Source organism: Myiozetetes cayanensis, unplaced genomic scaffold (assembly GCF_022539395.1).
Source record: "Myiozetetes cayanensis isolate MyiCay16 unplaced genomic scaffold, myiCay2020 scf2-11, whole genome shotgun sequence".
Classification (NCBI taxonomy): domain Eukaryota; kingdom Metazoa; phylum Chordata; class Aves; order Passeriformes; family Tyrannidae; genus Myiozetetes; species Myiozetetes cayanensis.
The window spans coordinates 1514039-1530192 of NW_026087411.1; the positions used below are offsets into that span (position 1 = coordinate 1514039).

Below are 16154 nucleotides of genomic sequence, written 5' to 3' on the forward strand. Positions count from 1 at the left end.
TCCAAGAAATAATTTTTCTTCTCTGCCAGCATGTTTCTTATCTTTTTGGCAGGACATAAAAGAGAGATAAAATGATCAGAAACTTGGGATTTGGCCTGGGCATAAGGGCTCATAACTTTATCCACATTCAGAATTCATTGGTACAGTTTTACTGGGTACAAAAATATGTTAAGTGGCAAAGCAAGAACGTTCCCAGGGTTTTCCCAAATTCACCTTCACTTCACTGCTGACAAATAGATGATTGTTTGAAAGTTTTTATGTCATTATTACTCATTAAAATTGCTGTTCTCTAGCTCATGGCAAATTATACTGGCACTTTGTCTCAATAATTTATCTGTACAAGTGACAGCCTGCCCCCCTCACTTCTGTCATCAGCAGCTCTACACAGCCAGAGCTTGTATCTGACCTTGGAATTCTATAGTTGGGATGATTGTGTCTGGTTATAAAAAAAAAATAATTCCAGAACAACATAAAGTACTTTTCAGATTATGCCTTTAAAAATAACGATTAATATTTGTAATTTTTTTTTTTATTTGAACATGCCTTGAAGGGGTTAAATGGTTTGCAAGCAAGAACATTGAAAATAGATCTTTTGACTTAAAACAAAACCATCAAGTAGCTTTTTGCACCCTCACCAAAATAAGAAGTGAATGTTCCATCCCTATCATGGACTATCAAGTTATGGGCACACCACTGTAACAGGAAAAGGATTCCAGAACTTGGATTCCACTCAAGATACAAGGCAGCAAATAAAACTAATGTTTAACCTAATAAAAAAAGCAAAATTATGATGGATTTATTAAAGAAGATTTGCATTTTATTTCCCTCCTCATTAAATTTTTTCCTCTGGTGTTTTTCCCTCCCTAGATCCATATTCAATTCAATGATACATATTTATCCCGTTTCTTGTCCCATTCAGAAGGACACCTGCAGCACACTTTCTGTTTCCACTGATTTGGGATTTGTACTTATTTGGCCAAGTTTTTCCATTTAAAAGCAAGAGGAATTGGCTGGAAATTCAAACAACCACCCCAAAGCAAACCTCAAACCAGTTGAGCCCAAGGGAGGCACCTGCAGAGATTTAATATAAAAATCTTGAACCTGCCAAGAATTTTTGAACTCCATCCTTAGTATGGCTTTTTCTTTTTTTTTGTAAAATGAGATTTCAGAGTAGGGATTTATTTACTGTGTTTGATAATTTAACCTCCATAATAATGTATAAATGCAGATTTCTTCTCAGAAAGCCCTGCTAGAACCATTTCAAAGTCTCCCAAGTCACACAAAGCCTGTGAATTTCTCCTGGAGACTTTTGCTCAGAGGAGCAGTTGAGGAAAACACTGACTTCCCCAGGTTCCTTCAGCCCTTGGAAGCACCCAAAGCTTGGATGTGCATGTACAAAGCACTGGTGGAAAGCATTGAGTAAAAACATCAACTTGATTTTAATATGCTTTAGATTATTATTAAAGCTTACAGGAGACCAGCAGTAGTTTTTGAGCCTTTTCCAGCAGCCTCTGCCACACTGAAATAAACACATTTAATACCTGTACACGACATTATTCCATCATTTTATGCTGTATGAGTCTTACTGATATTTACCCTGTGGTTGTTAATAAAAGTAGGTGTTTTTTCCTTTTGGCCAGTATGTCCTTGCCCCATCCTCTGCAGCTCACTGGGTGTGCTGGTGCAGCAGAAACCTCATCTACATGAAAGTTTTCCAAGTTCCGTGAGGGAATTAGTTATGATCCACTTAGTCTTAAGCCCCTTGTTTATTTTGGCCAGGGGACATCTGTAGTTTATCACCCAGTTCTGCCCATCTTCATCCACTCCCCATCCTCCAGCTCCATAAATGTGTCATTAAAGTGCTCCAGACACTTGTAAAAAAAAAAAAAGTGTGGATGTTTTAAGGAATGATTAACACAGAGCAACTTCCATGACTAAGGACAGTGACCACTTTGCAAACACCCTTCCCCTGCGTGGCTTCTTATGGCTCTGTTCCCTCCAGGGTTTAAATTTAAATTTACATGCTACTTGATATATAAGATTAAACTGAGCTCCTTACATTATTTTGTCATGAAGTTGCATGAACTCATTATTTTATCTGTTACATTATTTTAAAGGGGAACCCGTTACACCAACCTGGCTCTAGGAAAGCAACTCAAGATGGCACTTACCTTAACATAAAATAAAACAAACACTCCAGCCTGACAGTGATTTATTTCCCATCATTGCAGTCAAATACAATAAGATAAAAAATTGTAGCTGTGACTGCTCCAGGAAAGCTGCCCAGTCATGCTCCAGCCACACCACCGTGCCCAGGTAGGACAGCTCAGCCTTTGTTGCACACTGCGAAGAACAATTTTGGCATCATTAAATAGCCCTGAGGTGCCACACCTGAGCAAGTGACTTCTTTGGAACTGATAAACCCATTTTAGCAGGATACATCTCTCTCATCCTACCTTTCTGAAGACGCTTTAGGAGTGTACATTAAAATAGCTTGATTTTAAAATAAATTCTTGTATGTTTTACTTGGTTTTCTCCCCTTGTCATGTTCAGCTCTACTTTAATTTAATTCCCTGCTGTTCCTCTTGTGCTGGCTTTCAGATGCTGCTGGATTTCCTGAGCTGCAATAACCCGGGTATGGCTCACTGTTCCTCAGGAAACTCCTTGGGATGAGCTCCGTAATCAAGGTGTCTGTGGCAGGTGGGTGTAAGCTTTGACTTGGAGGAGGGATTTTCCAGGAGGAAGAAGAAGTTGGGTGATTACATCAAACCAGATGGTGCCATTTGAGGGGTTTGTTGGGGTCCCTGTGTCTCACGCTGTTTTAGGGCATCACCAGCCCTCTCTCCTCCTCCTGGGGGTTTCCTGAGGGCTCTGTGCTGCTCTGCTCCCTGATGGCAGAGCACTCTGCGTGCCCTGGGAATGCAGATGGACTCGAGCAGAAGAGGTAGGTGACTGAGCTCGAGCCTCTGCTCATCCCCAACCTCGCTGGCCTGCTGAGTAAGCTGGAGATGTCCACAACAGGTATTTCTCTTACCCCAGGGCTTGAACCTGTAAGAAGGATTTACAGATGTCCCAAACCCGTTCTGTGATATCTGAAGTAGGCTGGGTGTAACTTTTTTTTTAAATTTTATTTTTGCACCCTATAAAACGCAAGCAAGGCAGAGGATTGAACAGTCGTCTGAGGACACTTTTATTTTCTGGGACTGTTATTTGGGTATGGTAGTAATTAAAGTGTTTGTGTATGTGCAGCCTGTATGTCATGATCATGCTTTTCTCTTTTGAGGGTTAAACTTCTAAGCCATTTGAGTTACATTTTTTATTGCTGTGAAATCTGAAATTAGCGAAGAACTTCAGGAAAGTAGTTGCTTTTTTTTTTGCAGTTACAACGGAAAACCACAGGAGCAGAATAATAAAGAAAATACTTTGGGTTTGTAGTCCTTTCTTTTGTTGTTTAATTTTAATGTCCTTGGTCAGGTATTGAATTATAACTCTGATGGTTTCTGGGAGCTGTGGATTTGGGTTCTCTGGCAGTCGAAATAGCCTCCATTCACTTAAGCTGATGCCTTAAGTCTGGGATCTTGTGAAATCATTATATATACATGTACTGCAAGATTTTATTAATTAAGATTATGTTTCCCTCTGCTTAAAGGGGGATTATTCCCTTTAACAAGCTCTTCTTCTTGAAGGAGTTACCTTTGTGTTTTGTGCCACTTTTTGCTGAGCTGCTTTCTGTGTCACCAGCTCCCCAGGAAACAGGAATGCTTCGGGTCAGTGGGGCAGGGGATGATGCCAAATGGGAGGCTGTTTGTGTACACTTACTTACTAAATACACAAACCTGCTTGCTGTAACATTTGAGATTCTGCAAATATGTCTTTTAAGTATTTGCATGGTGTCTTTGAAGCAAAGGTGCTTTTCTGAGGTGGTAAATATGCTTTGGCAGTGGGTGTAGAGCTGGGGCTGAGGTGTGTGAGGGGAATACTCCTGAGGTTGGAGAGGGAAGAAATTGGGAGATGGACCTGAAACACTTGTTGCTCATTTTTGCCATAAATGAGGGCATTTGGGTTGGAAAACCCTAAAGTGGGGGGAGATTTATGACTGTGGTAACTTGTAAAAGCTGGGCAAGTGCCCTGAGGTGTACATGAACACGTGACAGTGGTTCCCTTTAGCTGAGGCAGCAGCTGGGGGGGGTGGAGAAACAATATTGAGGGGGAAAAATCGTTTATTAGAGCAAACTCTGCAGGCAAGAACAAAGAGCCTCTACCACAGCAGTGCAGCTGTGGCCCCCTTGATCTCAGGCCACTGTTCATGTTGGGAAGTCCCCTTCCCTTCCCAAATCCTGGTAGAGAGAATGCCTTGCAGAGCTCAGTAAAATTCTTAACTTACTTTTTCTGACAACAAAGTCTCTTTCGTTAAAATGTATCACTTAATCATCTGAGCCCCACCAGAAAATCAGAGGGATGGGCAACCAGAGTGAGAGTTACTTTGTTGTTGAGTGAACTGGTTACAAAAATGTTTTCCCTCAGAGCAGCACGAAGCATCCCTCCCTTTACTTCCAGGGAGCGCCGCTTGTGGAGCCTTTTTGGGAAACCCTTTGGTGGGAGCTCCTCACCGTGCCTGGCCTTTCTGTGGCACAGAAATGGAGACCACCAGGTTTGCAGGGAGCTCCCTGGGCAGAGTAAACCCCTAAGGTGAGCGATTCCGTGTGCTGCTCCCTAATTTACCTGCTGCCATAGGGCGGCAGTGCTCAGCTGAGCGAGGGATGCGCTGCTCCTGCTGCGGGCCGAGCTGCGCGCTGGCTGTTCGCTGCTGGGGCCAGCAGAGTGCAGCTTCTGCCCGCACAACTCCTCCACGGCTCGCCGGGGAACTTCTAAAAAGAGCCCCCATCTCGATGGGATAATAGAAAACAACACCTTGGTTTTTATCGCTTATTAGTTCATACCTCTCTGGGATAAATCCCTGACTTGACTCTTCGGGGGGGACAATTTTGAGTTTGCAGGGATGAGTGAGCGGCACAGAAAGTGTTTTCTTTCACTTGAAGTGAAGAGAAAAATCGACAGAAATAGTAAATTGTATGGAATTTACAAGAGAAATGGTAAATTTTACAGTATTTGGAAGAAATAGTGCTCTTCCCTTTGTGTGTGCAATGGGAATGAAGGGGACTGAAGGTCACTGAGTTTCTGGTTTATAAAAGGAGGACCTAAAGGTGTGATTTTTAAGCCTTTTTGGGCATTTTTGTGGATTCTGAGCATTCAGTGCTGTGTTCTTAAAAAGAGTTGAGCAAAAGCACTCTGCTTGTGTGGGATAACCCAGATAGCTGTTTCCAAAACTGAATTAGCACCACTTCTAACAGTACAAATGACTTTGAGCTGTGTTTTCAGGCCGTGTAAAAAGAAATGCGAGTGAACATCCCATGTAGTGCACAAAGCTCCAGGTGTTTGTGCTTGTTTTCTGTCAGTTCAGTTTGGGGGATTCTGAGTTAAAATGATTTGTGCTCTAGCAAACTCTCCCCAGATCCCTTCTGAGGGCTGAGCACTGCTCAGGGCTCCTCTCTGCAGCACCTTGTGAGGCCACGTTGGTTGTGAAGAGCCAAAGGTCTGGTTTTAAATGGTTAAGATGGGAATTGTTACATTCCAAGGAATGCAAGGTCTGAAATGACCCAAGGCCCTGATTTACTGGAGTGATTGCAAGGCAAAGTGTGACTGATCTGTGGTGTGTCAGGTGGTGGCTCAAAATCAGTCAGAAAAGGTGAATCTGGAACTGTTCAAATCCTTTGTTGAAAAGCTACTTGTGATTGTTTAGATTAAAATAGCTATTAAATAGTTCCTTGGCTTTTCATGTTGGTTGTGCTTTCTTTTAACTTAGTGTGTTAATTTTATAAAGCATTTGGAGTAAGAGGAGCAAAACAAGGCAGTGACTCTTAGAGCTTTTCTAAGAAGGGGCAGAGCCCTGGGAGCCTCCAAGTTGCTGGTGCTGCCATGCAGGAAGGTCCAGGTGGTGGAAGAAGGACAGGAGAATGTCATGTAACAGTCAGAAAAATCACAGGAGCTGTTTGCCTGCCTGAACTTGTCAGTAATTACAGCATCTTAGCCATGGAAACCTAGTCATTTTTGCTGTCTAGGAAACTCCAGGAGAAGTCTTTGCAGCTTTGTTAGAAGCTGGGTGTTGGCAAAGGCTGGGCTTGCAGCAGTGCTGAGTGTGGGCAGCACTCTGCAAATAAAGCCACAGCCATGAACCGGAGCTGTTCCTTCTCTCTCCCCTCTGCCATCGTGCTTTGCATATTTCTCTTTAATTTTGAAGCACAACTATAAATAGGAGTTGGGAACTGTGTGGATGTGGTGATGGATATGGGGTTTGTTTGCTGTTCTCACCCCCTCTCCTTAAAAAGGAGGGCTAAGCTTAAATTAAGAGCTAATGATGGAGCAGTTTGTCATCCCGTGCCGTGCCCTTGACGCATTTCCAGCGTGTTGGCTCCATCCTCTGGACAAATGTCACTGGTTTCAGCAGGGCTGGGTCTAGCTCTTTGTGTGAATCTTTTGAATTTTACCACGAACACACATACAGTAGGCTCAGAACAAAGTTATTGCTTCAAACTGACTCCTTGGAATCCCTACAGGTTTACGTTAATCTTTTATCTTTGCTTAGGAAAACATCTGTGCTATTTCTTGGGGTGTGTAGTAAGAGTTACACCTTGATATAGGTCCTCCTGATCCCAGGAGATAGTACATAGAAAATGAAGGATGAAAACAGCAATAAAAACTTCCTAAGGCTGATAAAAAATATGATTTATAGTCAGGACCCAGTTATAAATCCCATCAGCACTTGCTATAGTTGTAGCTGTTGCTGCACTGTTGAAAGAAAGGTTGGTAAAGAATTAAGTATGTGGTGTTTAATTCATATGGTTTACTCACACAAGTTGCAACTGGCTTGAAAAATGCCATTGTTAGTAAAAGCAGGAGAATAGTGATCTGTATTTATAACCATAAGGGTATCTGCCATCTAAAACTAAGTACAGCCAACCTTGTTTGGGGGGCTGAAATGTGGAGGGCATGTAAAAGTTTGAACAGGGTTAATAAATCTGCTCCTGGTGGCAGGAATTTGCTTCACAGCTGGTTCCAGTTCAGTGGTTCAGCTTCACCCTTTGGTTTATTTTATTGTACTGTATCTTCATGTGATGTGTCTGGCCTCGATGTGATTTGGGGCACTGTCCTGAGAGCACCCCAAGCTCCCAAATTTAACCTTTACAGGTTGTTTGTCAGTTTGTATGTGGTGGGTGTAAAGAGCACTGGAGGGACAGCAGGAGTTTCTCTGTGGTACACCCGATTTTTAACTGTGTCACTGGACTGATCTTGATCGATAACTCCCAGCATATTATTCCCAGGACAGCTGCTCCCCCATCCTTCTGCATTTGGCTTCAGAGCTTCCACCCAGTTCTGAAAAAAACCACCTCTTATGAAATGATTTTTTCAGTTGTTACTGCATTGTTCAAGATACTACAGTTGTGTGCACAGGCAAACATAAACACCAAGTCAGGGCAGCAATATCCAGTGTACCATGTTATCTGCAGGCTGGTGTTTGCTGAATATTCTCTCTGTGACTTCTTTCCTTTAGGATTATACCTATTTTTAACAATTCCAAGCAATTGTTGGGTAGTTTCTACTTGTGAAATCCTCAAGGAGATGAAATTCTGTCCCTGCCATGATGGACAAGTGAGGTCTAACCTGGAAAGCTCTTATATTTTCTTCCTGAACCTGCTTAGGTGTGACACTTGTAGTTTTGAGGGCAGTGGAATGTGGTCAGCTGGTCTAGCACAGCAATTTCTACCTGTGACAGGGGTACAGTGCAAGGTGCTGATGGGCACCAGCAAATTCACAGCTCTGAGGAAGCTGTGCATGGAAAACAATGCCAAGAAAACTCTCCCTCCATCTGCTTTGTGCTCTGAAAAGGGGTTTGACTTGCCACGCCACAGAATTTTGAGGCTGGGGCTGATTTTTTTTTTTTTTTTTTTGACGCTGGGAAGAATTTGAGGTTGTGAGTCTGGCTGAGCTGGAATAAACCCCAATTTCTTGGCTGGCTCTGCAGGGTTTGGGGATTTTTGGCCTCAGCATGGGGATCCCTGGCCAGGGCTGGCCCCAACACCAGTGGCTGCTGTGCCTTGCTCACAGGCAAGAGGGAATGTGCTTTTGAGGACTGTAGGAAAACCCTGCTGAGGGTGCTTTTGGAACAACTGGGGGCTCTGTTTGACCCCTACCCTCCACTGGGTGAGTGTTAATGCTTCCTGGAGGGCCTTTCTCCTCAGGGACCAGGCAGCTGGTGATGGAACCTCCTACCCTGGCCCTTGCAGCTTGGCATGGCCATGCTGCAATCCCCAAATTCCTGAGGGGGGGACTGTTGGGAACCCACCTGTGCATCCCAGCTTGTGTTGCTGGTGGCAGAAGGAGGAGATGGGACACCCCCTGTGCCCAGTGGTGCTGGTTTGCCAGGGACAGAGTGTGGGCTCAGTGCCAGGCCCAAGCCTTGCATGGGTTTATTCTTGTTCAGGGAAACGGGCAAATCTTGCTTTCAAATTTAGGAACACATTTCCCTTTTCTAAATAGATTGTGAATCCTGTTCCTGTTGTCCAAGTGGAGTGAAACCTGTCCTAAATAACACTGTGGGAGAATATTTCAGTTGTGATTGGTTTTTTTGTGATGAGCTTTGCCATTTAACATCATTAAACTCAGTTATTACAATTAAGGGGTTTTTTCTGCTTCTATTGGATATTTTGAGTTGATTTACTTCAGCTCTTGAATATGGAGGTTTAGTGTTCCTAGTTTTGTAAACCTAAAGAACCTGAGCTCAAGAAAACTTTGAGAGCTTCACCAATCCAAGGAAGGGCGCTTTTTATTTCACTGTGAAGGGACAGAAGTTGTCAGTGAGTAACTAATGAGCTGTGTAATTACAGCACAGGTTGACAGGCAAGCTTTTGCAAACTCTTGCTCACCAGTTGCTGTAGAGCCAGTGCTTGCTGCCCTGCTGCTCTGTGGAGGAGCTGAGGGATCAATTCCAAGCAGGAATTGATTACATTGGCAAAATTTTCTTGTAACATCTTTTCCCTTATAAATATATTCTTTCCACACGCTCAGTGCTGATTCAGTTTTGGATGGTCCAACCGGTGGCTTTGGAGGTGCATGTGCAGAATTCTGTGGTGTTTTGTGAGCTGAATCATGGTTACTGTGCACACAAGTGTCCCTTTAGGTCTGTCTATCTTGGCGTGTGCAGAAATGGAATTTAATGCAGAAAAAATCAGCCCCAGAAAGTAGAGTTACTGTTCTAACTGGATTTAACTGCAGTGAGAATTGGAGCCCCAGCACTTGTGTGTTAGCAACTGCTTTCCTCCCAGCAGCAACCAGCAACAACCATGGGCATTGAGCTGTGTTTGATCTGATTTGGGGGAAAATTGTTTAGCAATTACTGCTAATCGCTGGCTGATACCTGCATAGCATCCAAGTTCAACTGTACCTTTGCCTCGCACAGGGCAGACTTGCAAACATGATCTGGCACCCAAACAGGCCTGTGCTAGACTGAAATTATTCATGTGCAGTTGGATAAGTAAACAAATAAGGAATTTTGGGACTTTTGAGATTATTGAGTATTTTTAATTGGCTATCTGTCCTTTTTTAACTTTGAGCCTCTCAGGATGGTTTTGAAACCAAGCTTTTAGGCTTAAAGGTTGATTTATTTGTTTCTAGGGTTGGTTCTTGTAATAAATTAATGGATTTAATAAACTCAGAAGAGTCCTAAAAGGGGGAAATTCTTCTCCAGGGTGATGGACATGGACATCTCCAAGCCAACAGGTCCTGTGCACCTTGTCAGGTTGATGTGCCCCCAGAGCTGAGCTCTACGGCCCTGATGGCTCAGCTCTGCCCTGTCAGCAAAATATCCTTTCTTGAATGATCCCTTTGGCGTTCCCAGGTCCCAGAGAGGTGTGTGAGCCCTGGGAGGGGACCAAGTGCCTCTGGCAGGGGTGATGCGAGGTCAGAAGGGAAGCGGCGGCTGTGCCGGAGCTGCAGAGCACGGCAATCGCTCCGGATCTCACCCGTGATCTCACGTGTGTGCGTTCGGATGGCCTGGAGGCAGCTTAGTCTGAGTGGGGAGGGATTGGCATCCTGCACAAACCCAGCAGAAATGGGCCTTGGCAGCACTGGAGGCCCCGGGACAAGCTGTTCCCAACAGTTGATCGCTCGTGGGAGCTCACGCTCGCTGCACTGCTGACCCGGGGAATGTGCCTCCTGCCTTGGGCTCAGCCTGAGAGCCCCCTCAGCCAGGCTTTATCCCAGCCTGAGCCAGCCTTCCAGGGAAATCCTGCGTGGCTGCCTTTGCTGTGGGAGGGAGGGCTGGAAACCCACCCTTGGGGCGGTGGCATGCGCAGTTGTGGGGCTGGAAAGGGGAAGAAAAGAGTGTAATGGAAATAATGCCTCCTCAAATACAGGTCATTCCCTGCTTTTTTCCAGGATGGGGTGGGCAGGTTCCACAGCATTCCCATGTTCCAATGCACTTGGATGCCTCAGGACTCGTTTCTGCTCCGATTGCTCACGCTGGGATGTTGCAGTGGGTTATGGGGAAGAGCTGAAAGCTTTTTTGCTGTTCTCCTGGACGCTTTTTGGCACTGAGGGAACCTGCGGCTCTCGCAGAGCGTTCAGCATCCCTGAGCTGCAGTGCTATCGTAACATCAGACCTCACTGGGGTTTGGCTTGGGGCTCCCATCCGGAAGGATTAAAATGCTTGTGTTAGACAGGAATGTTACCCTCGGTAGAAATTTCCATATAAAACCCTCTCCTTGCCCTTTCTCCACATATTCCCCCCGTTTGTCTCACCCTGATTTCTTTTTATGGCTGTTTCTGCTTGGCAAACACCCCACTGGTCGTAGCTGCGTGTCAGCCTTCGAGGGAGCTTCTGCAGGGCAATGAGGCCTGAAAAATTTTTTTAAAAATGGATTTTTCTAGGCTTGTTTTTGGCTGTCTCGGGCTTTTTGCCCCGTTGTCTGTGCCTGGTGAAGGACATGCGTGAGCAGTGGATGACACGGGGGGAACCCCACAGGCCTCTCCGGTGCCTGGGTGGCCTCAGCCGTGGCTCTTACCTGTGGGACGGGGCACCCTGTCCCTGCCTGGGCTGTCCCAGTGCCGCTGTGCCAGGTGGGATGGCACTTGCACCTTGGAAGCCTCCTGAGCCCTGAGCTGGCAGAGGGCTGTGTGGTTGTTGGCTGCAGCCTCGGCGCTGCAGGGCACGATTTCAACCATGTCTATGGAGACCAATTTCAACATCAAAACAAACCAGCGTAAGTGGAATTTATATTACCTTTTAAAAAGGCGAGTCAACAGAGCTGAGGGCTCTGCTTCGAGGAAGCCTCTTGGGTTTGTTCAGGGAATTACTGCAAATATTTTACGGCCTTTTGGAGGCTCCAGGCAACCTCGGGAAGCATCTGCCGAGGACAGCTGTTGAAATAGGCCAGGTTGTGTAGCTGATTGGGGGATTTTGGGGCCTGTGGTGTGCAAAAACACTTCCCCCATCACCAAATATCCTACACTGTGTAATTTTCAGGACCAGGATGCTCCTGCTAAATTTCTAGACAGTATTTTTTCCCCCTAAGCAGTGTTTTCGTTTTGGGTGATGGTGGTCAAGAGCAATCAGACCAAAAGCCTGGATCCCGAGTGTCTGAGGGTGTGCAAGTTTAGGTAAGCCCAGAGGTGGAGAAATAATCTGCTGTCCAGAGATAGAAAATACACCTGCAGCATTGTCACAGCAGTGGAAGGGTGGAATGCAGATAAGAAAATGCTACAGTGGGGGGTGTGTTGTGGTGCTGCCCCAAGCCCATTGAAGAGGCAGGTTAAAGATGGACTGGGGGTGCTTCACTCCCCCTTCTGAAATGTGCTTGAATACTCAGTGCTCAGATTGAAAACTGACCTTTGGAAACTCAGATGCTTAGAGAAATTTTACAAGTGTGTTTTGTTTTCTCCAAGCTGGTTAGAGCTTATCCCCTCTCCCTCAGTCTGGGGAGCAGACACTTACCAAGCTGCTGGGCTTAACAGTTGAAAGTAGGCTGGTTTTGGGATTCTGGCCCAGGGACAAGCATCAAATTATGACAAGGTGAATAGGGACTTAAGTGCTTACTTTGTGATAGGAGGAGGCTGTGCCAACAAGCTGCCAGCTTAGAGAGGTGTTTTAATCTCCTGGGTACCTTCAGGCAGGGGGATTTGTGAGTGGGATGGTGGTGCTGCCTGGATCCTCATTTCTTTGTACATCAGCACTGCTGTATCATACACCTGTAACAGGAATGTGTGAATAACCCTTCAGCAGAGCCTCATTTGCATTTTTGATTGCCATGATGGGAATGTGGTGCCTTCCCAGCTTTCCTTCACACTTAGGAGCAAACAGCCTTTGTGCAAAGCACAAACTGAAGCTTGGCAGGAATGTCACTGTGGCCTCTCAACTCCTGTCTCTCCAGAAAAATGGGGGCAATAATTTTCAAACTGAGGGAACATTCCTGCAAAATGTCTCCTTGTGGTGGAGCTGGGCAGCTTTCAGCCTGGGAGATGGGAGTTGGAACAGCCGGAACAGGCTTGGCTGTAGAGCAGGGAGGGAGAGAGGGATTGTTGGAGATGCTCACTGTGATACAGGAGAAGAAACTACTCCTTTATTGTCCATGAAATCTCAGTGCTTTATTGGAGAGATTCACTGCATAATTTAGATCTTCCCTCTCCAGCATTCCAGGGCAGAGGCAGGAATCTTCTGACCCCATTAAAGTTTCATGTTACTATTTTGATCCTTGCGATTTGGTTTCCAGTGCAGAATCACCAGCCTTGCAGGGAGTGCTTGGCGTGTTCATTCATGTTCTCCACTGCCTACCTACCTACCTTGGGCAGCTTTTAGAGCTCTCATGAAACAAAACAGCCCTACCAAATATTGGGGGGTGGTATCTAGACCATCCCTGGGTGGCAAAATTATTTGAGGAAGACAAAGCAGCAAATACAGACCTCAGTTTTAATCGCTTTGAGGGTCAATTCGTGTCTAAGTTTGTCCAGAAATGGCTTTCCTGGAAACACCATTATCTGCAGTGATCTGGCTCCTGCTGCCTCCCCCCAGGCGGTGCCTTTAAACTGGGCATGATTTACATTTTTCTCCCTTGAAGGTGACTCTTTTTGCAGACATTTGCTGCTGACTGAGTTTGCTTTGATGCTTTTGTGGCCTCTGCTGGTCAGGGTGTGAGATCTGGGCACTGACCCCAGCACTGGCAGCAACCACCCCAAAGCCTCACTAATGCAGCATCAATGTTGCTCTGTGCAGGCTGCTCCCTTGTTCCTTGGGGTGGGACTTCCAGGTTTTGGGAATTTGGCATGGCAGCAGACAGTGCTGACAGCAGAGCTCCTGGCAAGGATGTGGGACAGCTTTGGAGCTGCTCGTGGCAAACTGGAAATGCTTCCCCTGTGCCCGGGGGTGCCAGGGGAGAGCTCCAGTCCAGGACAGCCCCATGTTTGCTGGATGTGGGAAGGCTTTGCTGTGGATGTGTGCAGTTACCTCTCAGCCTGAGCTGAGCTTTGACATTGCCAGCATCCTGCTGCAAGAGGGGGACAGGACCCAAACTGCCCGCTGTGTTCAGGCTGCAGTGCATTTATACAGCAGTGTTAAGGTTCAGCTTCATTCCCTGCTCTGTTCCCACTTACTCCTGATGCTGGATCACCTTTCTAGAGCTGTGGTTTCCTTTTGGATTGGTCTGTCATAACCCTGACACTCTCCTGGGAGGTGCTGCTCTGATTCAGTTCCCTTTGCTGTTCAAGCAAAGCTGGGATCACTTCCCCTCGAGTGCATCACTTTACATTTATCCCCTTTGGTTTTATTTTGGATTTTTTTGCTCAATATTCAGAGCACTGTAAGGGCTGTGTTTTCCAGAGGATGCTCATCTTTACCTGAGCGACTGGATATCATCAGCAAAATGTTCTGTTCCCCTTCTTTTCTGCACCTCTTACTTTGAGGCATGTCCTTCAGGGCATTGCTGTTGTGCCAGATTCCTCCTCCAGACACAGGGCAGAAAGTTTTGCTTCATTTCTTTTACCGTGGCATTCTCTTTTTTGCTCATTCCCCTAATGTGTGGGTCTCTCCTTGGCCCCATGAGGCTCCTGGGAATTTGTTTCTGCTGTGACTGGAAGAGGCTGGATTTGCCAGCGCAGGCATTTGTGAGTTGCTCCTTTGGCCTGCCGTGTTTGTTTGCACGTGTGACCTTCCACATCTCAGGAACATTTCCATTTTCCATGTTCCTATACAACCTCAGCCTCTCAGAGAATGACTTATTGATTTTAATAATGCCTTTTACCCTGCTGCTTTGGTATGTTGGCTTCCCCTCTGCAGCCCTTCCTCCCAGCTTCCAAAATGTGTTTGTTTTCCTAGTTTCCATGCCGCCTGCAGGAATTCTGCTCTCTTGACTTCCCACTTGGGTGTTTGTTGTATATATTCTGTATAGGAAACATTCCTCTATACTGCACAGAGATACTCCAGAAACACCCAGAGCGCAGGGAGAAACCGTGCCCCTCGAGAGGAGGTGGTCACAGGTCCAGATGTTCCTGGAGTGGCACCGGCAGGATTTGGACCTTGAGGTGTCTGTAATGTTCATGACTCTGGTTTCAGAGTTTAACAGCATCAATATGTTGGGTTTTGTCAGCCCAGGTGGCAGGCTGCTCGCTTTTAGAGCTTTCTCTGTGTGCTTGTTCAGGTGAGGATGCAGCACTGGGAGTGTTTGTAGACCTGCAGAGGGGTATCTTAGGGCTTGGGGGGAAGAGAAAAAATGAATGTTTCATTAAAGCAGTGCAGTGAAGGGAACCAGAGTGTGTGTTTGCAGGGCAGGAGCTGCTGCTCTCAGCTAAGCACTGCTCTGAGTGTTTATCCTCTTTGAATATATATGTATTGTGTATTTATACAGAAAGATTATTAACATTAAAAGATGTTAATTACCCAGATGCATTTGGGGAGGGAGAAGAGATGCAGAGCGCTGATGTTCCTTCTGGGACTGTGGGGATTCTAAATCAGAAAGTGAAATAATTTCTCAGCTGAGAGCAGAAACAGCACGTGATTGACAGAGTGGCTGTTGGCAAGCAAAACCTGGAGCTCACCTAACTCCAGTACTTACAGCAGTTTCAGCACTAGCACTTTAAGCTCACCTAGTTCCAGTATTTCAGTCCGAGTGTCTTGGCCACTCAGCCCTTCATCCAGTACTGAGGTGTTGGCTGAGATACCAGAGAATCAATCATGTGACACAACGTTTGCAGCTTTTTCTGATGACCACATGTAGACAATAAATGTGAGGCCTAAAAAAGAGTTAACTCTGAGATCTCTTACTTAAAAAAAAATGACTTGTTCAATGCACATAATCGATACCAATATAAAACGGGTCTGGATTTTTTCCCATGCAAAAATGACAAAAGCTGTTGTACCGTCCTCCAAATCTGCTTTGGCAACTGTAAACCACCCCCATTTTATTAAACAGCTCTCTTTCCTCCTAATATATACAGAACTGTTTGCTGTGTAAACATCTTAACTGCACATCTGCTTTTCCCCAGATATGAAACACAGTTCACTTTTTGCCCTGCTCACTTTTTTCTGCTGGCCAGATGAAATAAGGCTGGGTTTTGCAGCAGATGCAGCCCAGCTCAGTTTGGAATCCTGCAGGTGTTCCCCCAGCTGGGAAGTGTGGAAACGTGCCATTTCGCTGAGATGATGGGGAGGTTTAGATATGTGAGGGCGTTAAAAATAATTCTCCCTGTTAACAGTGGGCTTTGTCCCTGGTGGGCTCCATGTGCTCCACAGCTGACTGGGGCAGCAGCTGTTCTATATTTTAATGGGAGAGTTATAAAGTTAGAAACATGGATGAGCATTCAAAACACAAGCAACTCTCCGCAGCCATGGAAACGGGATTCAACAATAAACTAGCATTTGTGAGCCTTCCAAACAAAATAATCCCACTGCACTGCCTTCAAGTGGTCTCAGGGAAGTGAATGAACTTGCATTTTGATTTCCTTAAGTTCTGTTTTCTCAAAACCCTTTTTTTTTTTTGCTCTTTTCTCCCTGTTTTCTATTTCTAAGAAGATACCAAACTTTGCATGTGATCCTGATTTAGGTTCTTCTCCAG

The 16154-nt window shown here is 45.5% G+C and overlaps 1 long non-coding RNA gene across 1 annotated transcript in view; it reads left to right on the forward strand.

The window, feature by feature from the left end:
- Positions 1-2667: 2667 nt before the first annotated feature.
- LOC126640820 (uncharacterized) overlaps positions 2668-16154 on the forward strand; it is a 53662-nt gene continuing 40175 nt past the window's right edge. The window contains exon 1 of the long non-coding RNA XR_007629151.1: positions 2668-2700. This is a non-coding gene — a long non-coding RNA (uncharacterized LOC126640820). The remainder of the gene's footprint in view (positions 2701-16154) is intronic.